Source organism: Myotis daubentonii, chromosome 6 (assembly GCF_963259705.1).
Source record: "Myotis daubentonii chromosome 6, mMyoDau2.1, whole genome shotgun sequence".
In the NCBI taxonomy this organism is placed as follows: Eukaryota; Metazoa; Chordata; class Mammalia; order Chiroptera; family Vespertilionidae; genus Myotis; species Myotis daubentonii.
The window spans coordinates 37,324,424-37,331,259 of NC_081845.1; positions in this window are offsets into that span (position 1 = coordinate 37,324,424).

Here is a 6,836-nt window from a genome sequence, read left to right on the forward strand (position 1 = left end):
TCAAAGAGTTTTGAGAACTGTATACATTCATGCAAATAAAACCCAAATCAAGAAATAGAACATTTCCATCACTCCAGAATGTTCTCATTCTCCTTTCTGGTAAATAACTCTACACTCACAGAGGCAGCCACTGTTTTGATTTCTTCTTAAAAAGACATTTTTATTTATTTTAGAGAGGGGGAGAGAGAGAGAGAGAGAATCATCAATGGTGAGAGATAATCATTGATCAGCTGCCTCCTGCACACCCCACACTGGGGATTGAGCCCACAATCTGGGCATATGGCCTGACTAGGAATCAAACCATAACCTCCTGGGTCATAGGTCAATGCTTAACCACTGTGCCACACCACAGGGAACTGTTGTTCTGATTTCTATCACCATATATTAACTTTGTCCTTTTAGAATTTTATGTAAATGGAATCATACAGTTTGTACTCTTTTGTGTCTGGATTCTTTAGTGCAACATAATGTTTTTAAGAGTCATCCATGTTGGGTATATCAGTAATTTGTTTCTTTTTATTGCTGAATAATATTCCATTGTATAAATATAACACAATTTGATTAGTCATTTGTCTGTTGATGGGCACTTGGGTTTCCTGTTTGAGATTATTATAAAGAAAGATACTATAAACATTTCTGTATAAGTTTTGCTGTGGTCATGTTTTAATTTTCTTGGGCTTATTTAGAAGTGGAATTGGTAGGTCAAAGGAGGGGTATGAATTTTTAAAATAAATTTCCAAAGAGTTTTATAATATACTAGAGGCCTGGTGCATGACATTTGTGCGCTTGGGGGGGAGCAGTCCCTCAGCCAGACCTGCACCCTCACACAGTCCAGGGCTCCTTGGGGGATGTCTGCCTGCCGCAGAGGTGGGAGAGACTCCCGCCACTGCTGCTGCGCTTGCCAGCCATGAGCCCGGCTTCTGGCTGAGCGGCACTCCCCCTGTGGGAGAGCACTGACCACCAAGGGGCAGCTTCTGCGTTGAGCGTCTGCCCCCTGGTGGTCAATGCACATCATAGCGACCAGTTGTTCTGCCGCTCAGTCAATTTGCATATTAGGGTTTTATTATATAGGATGTACCACTTTATACTCTGCAAGTAATACATGAACTGAGAATAAATTCTGTTATTGTAAGCCACCAAGTTTGTGGTATAATTTGTTATAGTAACTATAGAAAACTAATATAGATTTTGATCATGACAGATTATCATTTTTCTGATTTGCTTTGCTTCATTTGCTGGTATTTTGTTAAGGACTTTTGTATCTATATTTGCAAAGTGTATTTATTGTTCTTTAAGTTTCTTGTGATGTCCTTGTCAGGTTTGGTATCAGGGTTATGCAGGACTCATAAAATGACTTGGGAAATGTTCTTTCTTCCTCTGTTATCTGAAAGAGTTTGCACAATATTTGCACAGCATGAGCTTGAATAATATTGTTTCATTCAATGTCATTTCGTTATAATGTTGACGAGGAGAAAAAAATCTGTTCCCAGTCAGAAGCAGTGTCTGTGTGGAGTTGTCCCCAGGTCTGCACGAGTATTCTCCTGGTCCTCCCATCTCCTCCCACATGCCAAAAATGTGCATGTCAGGTGAACTGGTGTGTCTACATTGTTACAGTCTGAGTGGGCGTGGGGTGTGTGCGTGTACCCTGTGATGGAAGGGTGTCCTCTCCAGGGTGGGTTCCCACCTAGCGCCCTGAGCTGCCAGGATAGGCTCCAGCCACCCACAACCCTGAATGGAATAAGAGGGCTAGAAAATTATTATCTTACTTGTTTTTTTAATTGTTCTTAAATGTATATAAAGTTCACATTAATTTCAGTGTTTACTAGTACAAGTGTTGTGGGTCTTTAGAAGTTTAGAGATATTTTTATCACCAGAAATATGCAGCAGGAACTTAACTCTTGTTTATATCAGTATGGTAAATTGGCTTTGGTTATAGGTCATTTTGCTTAAAGTTGCAATTTCCAAGAATCTATGGACGATGTTAAGTGAGGACCTACGGTATTATTTCTTCCTTAAATATGTGGTAGAAGACACCAATGAGGCCTTCTGGGCTTGGAGTTTTCTTTATGAGAAACATCTGAATTATAAATTTGATTAAAGGATATAGAGCTATGGAGATTTTCTATTTCTTCTGGAGTCAGTTTGGTTAAGTTGTATTTTTTAACAAATTTGTTTCATTTAAGTTATAATGTAAATATCTTTCTTAAAAAATATATTTAGACATGGAACTGTCAAAAAGAATGAGCATTTTAAGTTATGATAACGTTTATTGTGTTAACTTTCACCAAGCACTTCCTATATGCACTTTACATATATTAACTCGTTTAATTCTCACAACAGCTGTAAGAAGTGGACACTATTATTGTCCCCATTTTTAATAAATGAATAAAACCCCAGACAGAGTGGATAAGCAGCTTGTATAAGTCACACAGCTGATAACCATCAGAACCAAGCTCACACCTGGTAAGCAGTTATTCTAGTGGTTCTCAAAGTGTTCTCTCTGGACCAGCAGCATCAGAATCGTCTGGGAACTTGTCAGAAATGCAAATTCTCAGACTCCACCCCAAACCACTGAATCAGAAACTCTGCCGGTGGTGCCCAGAAATGTGTTTTAATGAGCCTCCTGGTGATTCTGATGCTAAAGTTTGGGAACCACTGACTTTCCCCACACTCTTCTCACAATACTCCCAAGTTACCTTCCAAAGGCTATCTTAATTTACTTTTACTAATAGAATGTGCCAGTGCCCATATCTCTTGGCCTTACCGAAACTCACATTGAGTGATCTTTACATTATGTACCAGTCTGATAGGCAAAGGGTAGTGTCTTGTCTCTTTAAAAGACATCCTAATTAAGCCCTGTTAAGGCTCAGTTAGTTGGAGCATACAGTCCCATACACCAAAAGGTATGGGCACATACCTCAGTTGTGGGTCCGGTCTCCTGTCAAGGCATGTGCAGGAGGCAACTGATCCATGTTTCTCTCTCACATGGGTGTTTCTCTCTCTTCCTCTCTTTCTAAGATCAATAAACATGTTCTCCTATGGGAATAAAAACAACAACAAACACACCCTACGATTAAAACTATGAAGAAAATTTTGTGTTTCATTTCAAAGAAAAAAAAAAGCTAAAATATTAAAAGGAAAATAAAAGTAATACTTTCTAACAAAAGCATTGCAGTCCTCCTTGCTGTGAGAGTCAAGCCCTGTCCCTTCTGCTGCCCTTTGTGAGCCCCCTCTGTTCTGCATGGCCTCTGGCTCCATTCACCTTCCTTTTCGGAGGGTTGTCAATCCCAGTGCTTCTGACTTTGCGAGGCCACCACGTACTTGAGTGCTAAATTAACCTCATTCTTTGAGAGTCGGGAGAAGCAAATTATTTATATCTTATATAAATAATACAAAATTTGTTTTTGAGCCTGCAATACAAAGACTTTTTCAGCTTTTGTTAATGATAATCCTTCTGTAAGTTGTATGCTTTTCTTGGACCTCTGTGCACCTCTTGGCACTAGGTGCCAGTGTACTGAACATCACTGAGGTATAGGAACAGATTCGTAGTCACCCCTACTGATAGCCTCAACGTGCTTAGGGGGCGCTGGCTGATGTGGCTCAGTTGGTTGAGCATCATCCCTTGAACAGAGAGGTTGCCGTTTGATTCGCGGTCAGGGCATGTGTCTGGGTTGTGGGCTCGATCCCCAGTAGGGGAGTGCAGGAGGCAGCAGATCAATGACTCTCTCTCATTGACGATTCCCTCTCCCTTTCTCTCTCTCTCTCTAGAATCAATAAACACATGTTTTAATAAAAAACAAAGTGCTTAGGGGAACCTAGTCCCCAATCTCAATATTTTTTTTGAGAGGGTATACCTTTCTCATATCCAAGAGCTGAAAAACCTTGATTGACCAAATGTCCCCATGAGTTGATTTTGTGATGTTTCCCATTGCATTTTCACCACATTGCAGAAAAGACCATAAAATTTGAGCGGGTTAAATCTCACAGGACTAATTCCCACTTACAGTCCCAGTAATTATCGAGCTGTAAAATTCACATCAGCCATGTCAACATGGCATGACAGAAAGAACATGGGTTTTGGAGACAAACTTAGCCCTGAAACGCAGCTCTTCTACCTCTGAGCTGTGTGGCCTAGGTTAAGTTATTTAACCTCTTTGATCTTTTTTTTTTTTTAATTGATTTCAGAGAGGAAGGAAGAGGGAGAAAGATATAGAAACATCAATGATGAGAAAAAAATCATTGATTGCTGCTTCCTGCACATCCCCTGCTGGGGGCTGAGCCCACAACCCGGGCATGTGCACTGACCCCGGGAGTCGAACTGTGACCTCCAGGTTCATAGGTCGAAGCTCAACTACTGACCCATGCCAGCTGGGCGCGTGATCTTTTACTATCTATAAAATGTCAAAAATAGCATCTGCCTTTTAGAGTTTAAGGATTAAATGAGATAATATGTGGTATGTCTTAGCAGAGTGCCTGGCCCATAAAATACTCTCAATAAATGTGGATTCCACTGGGTTTTCTCTTTCCTCTGCAATTTCAATGTGGTTGAATGTGTGCTTCTAGTATTAACAAGAGGTTTACCTCCTTCATTTGATGATCTCTCTCTCTCTCTCTCTCTCTCTCTCTCTCTCTCTCTCTCTCTCTCTCTCTCTTTGTTGTTAATCCTCACCCGAGGATATTTTTCCATTGATTTTTAGAGAGAGTGGAAGGGAAGGGGGGAGAGACAGTGAGAAAAACATGAATGTGAGAGAGACACATCAAATGGTTGCCTCCTGCACATGCCCCGACTAGGGCTGGGGATTGAGCCCACAACCGAAGTACATGCCCTTGACCGGAATCAAACAGACTGAAGCTCTATCCACTGAGTAAGCTGGCTAGGGCTGATCTCTCTGTCGACAGAAGATGACATCTACACCTGTGCAAACTACTAGGTGAGCCATTTGAAGGCCACCACCCTTCAAGCCAGGGAGCACTCTTACAGGCACAGAGGACAATGTAACAGGCACCAGGGTTCAACTTCTTTAATGAAATGCTATAAAAAAAATGAGGGACTCTTTTTGGTGGCACCACCCATCACCTCTTTTTTGTTCTACCCCAACAAGAAGTTCATTAAATTGTGTTTCCACACCATTTATGGCTATAGTTATACCAACAAGAGCAACTACCACTTTCGAGCATGCAATTGCAACATGAAGTAGAAGCCACCTACCTAGTTTGGATCCAAAAAGAACATAATTCCTCCATTTCCCCACTGTGGCTCTCATAAATTACCATCTGTGCTTCCAACTCAGAGTGATCAGATCTCATAAAGTCATGGTCCAGAGATTTGCAAAACTCCTCAGCTACGAAACACTTTTGTACCATTCATATGCGAAAGATTGCCAGGAACAAAAACAACTCCTGAACTTTGCCTCTTAGCCCTTATCTGCCAGGTTTGGAAGGTCTGGCCCATTAACAGGAGACGAGGGAAGAGAGAAAGGAGATCCTCTCTGTGTGAGTGGACAGCGTGAGGGGTCCCACTGATCAGAGCAGCCCTCTGTGGGTGAGTCTGGCGGTTCCAGGACTCCAGTCTGCTGGGGAGTGTGCCATGGTGGAAAGGCTTGATGGAACTGGAGCAGTCTGGGCCCAAACTTCAAACCAATAAAACAAAGTTCCCTTCCAGAAAGTCCTGCACTTGGGAGAAAGTGCTGGAAGCATCATTTGAACTGAGCAAGGCATGGGCTACAAGGCCAAAGGAACGAGAAGGTCCCAGTGAAAACGGGAGCGAGCAGAAGAGGTGGGTCCACAACACCCAAAGGGCATATTACCCCTCACGTATCTGCAGAAACACATTATATTTAAGCTTTTTAAATCATGAACATTATCACTCTACCCATATATCTAAAAATCTCCTCCCCCCACCCCCCAAAGAAAGCCACTTGATTTTCCAATGGCTTAAAAATTCTACGCATTTTTTCTGCTTAAGCAAGGAATAGATTTATATTTGCTTCTCCACCCACACTATGTATATGGAAAGCTCTTTTGGCACGAACAAGGAGCTTAGCATTGATTGTAATACATGTGCATATATAGTTTTCATATATAATTACTTATTTGCAATTCATGGGAATTTTCATATGAAGATGATCCAAAAGAAAACGATCCTTAAAGTGGGGCTCCTGCCAACTAAACGATGTGAAAAGTTCTTGTACAATTTTTGAAAGCGTGTTATTTATTTCTAGCGAGGCCTGGACACAGTTGTTAAGCAGAAATCCAGGGTGTGTCTCACGTAGTCTCAACACCGGCTGGTGACTTCACGTGAAGCTGCCCTACATCCTTGAGCTACTCTATTGTCCCTTTAATATTTGGACTAGTATGGACACCAACGAGACAGAGCACTTGTTCAAGCGAGGAACATGTTCTGTTTTTGTTCATCCTCGAGAGGCCCGGCATCTTATTCATGGAATGAACCTTCAATACATGTGCTAAGTGAGCTACAGAAGATTCAGGTTGGGCACATGAAGTGACTTCCTAAGTTGAAATTCTCCTAAGTGGTTAGTGACATAAGTGAGGCCACAAAACCTGAGGGAGGAACAGGTTTTCCTCTACCCCCACGGTTCCTCTGGCTGGCCTAACAATCAAATAGACATGAGACACATTAGCAAGAGAAAATAACCAAATTTAATCCATGGAATCCCAAAGGGTCAGAGACCCCACATGAGGAGAGGTCGAGAGACAGACAGGGGGGTCGAGGTATACGACATTCTGAGCCAGGGAGGAGGTAATGCGCCTTGGTGGCTTCACAGGGTCCATGCAGGATGATAAGAACAGCAGGTGTTTAGTGAATGGTTTGCCCT